We start from the raw sequence: 1,484 nt of genomic DNA, 5'->3' as shown, positions 1-1,484 counted from the left end.
GCCTCTAACATGGTGACAAAGCTTATATAATTAGGTTAAAACTCGTCAGGGGTAATCTTGTAAATTGGTGAAGACTTGGGCTTCAAGTCGGCTGTGACCAAACGGGCTTTCTGCCCGCTTTGCTGTCGATCGATGTTCTGATATTTGTTCCTCAATATCGACCGATGGTCGAGCTCGATGGTCATCTCGGGTGCTTGCTCCAAATATATCCAAAATGCTCCAAAATCATCACTTATCTCCAAATCACTTCTGATCTTATAAATATAATAAATAGACTCTATAATATAATAATTAGTAGTAAAAACACCTATAAACCATGGGTGAAAGTGGGTCAAATCCACGGTCTATCAGTTGTAAGCTTTGCTCAGATCAGTGTCTTTGCTTAGTGGTCATGATCAGTTCTGTTCAACCGTTCAAGTTAACCTAACCTTAAATTAGACTGATTAAGACTTTTGTTCCAACCGTTTGTTTTTAATTCAGATGGTCAAGGAGAGTGGTTGGATCAGCCGGACCTGTCCTTGTGATCGTTCCGAATCTGAAGTGTACTGGAAGTGGAATGTGATTAGCTTGAGCTCGTGTCTAGTCTTCGTTAGCCAATCTCATGGATTGAAAGGTGAGTCTAGATAAATGGTTGATGAGTAGTGAATGAATATTTATGGATTTAACATACTGAATGTAGATGATTGATAGGCTTTGTCTCTTGATCAATATTGAATTTGTGAGGTGTTTACTTAGTGTAAACACTTAATAAATATTTATGAATGTTCGTAGAGGTTTATTCCGAACCTTAGTACTTGTTCTCAAGTAGTAATATATACGTATATTATTAAATATATGAGTATAAATCATGTGAAGTCTTATTGTATACTCACTCTCCTGAAAGTTCCCGCATTACAGTGAATTGTTCCTGCGATACGGAACAAGATCTCGAAGACACGATGATGGGGTCGCACCCTGGAGGCCGTGTAACTGCATGCAGCGTTAGATGTTCGATCTTGGAATATCTAATGGAGATTATGGTTATATTTATTTCCCCGCTAGGCTCGGTTAGTCTTGGTGGTTTTCCGGGTTTAGTATATATATATTATAAGTATGAGTGAATGGCGGGTGTCTTGAAGGTGATGTTTAAGATACGATTCACATCGATGAAATGATAGGCCTTATATATGTACTTTTATTAGATATGGAATATATTTCCACTGCATAAAAATGGAGTTGTTGCTCAAGATATTACTAATATACATTAGGGTGTGGGACTAGGCTCACTGAGTAAACTAGTTACTCATGACTCATTTGTTATGTAGGTAACTAGTAGACGAGAGACCTTACTCTAGGACTGGAAGGAACAGCATTAGCCAGCGTTAGTTTTATTATCCCTGCAAAGTCGTTTTGATATTTCTTGTGTATAAGATTTATTGACCGAAAACCTTGAGGTTAATTTATAACAAATCTTGTAAGATGCTTTTGAATAATATATAAAGAAT

This window comes from Brassica oleracea, chromosome C2 (genome assembly GCF_000695525.1).
Source record: "Brassica oleracea var. oleracea cultivar TO1000 chromosome C2, BOL, whole genome shotgun sequence".
Taxonomy (NCBI): Eukaryota; Viridiplantae; Streptophyta; class Magnoliopsida; order Brassicales; family Brassicaceae; genus Brassica; species Brassica oleracea.
The sequence above is the reverse complement of the archived record's forward strand: the minus strand, read 5'-3'. Positions refer to the sequence as shown.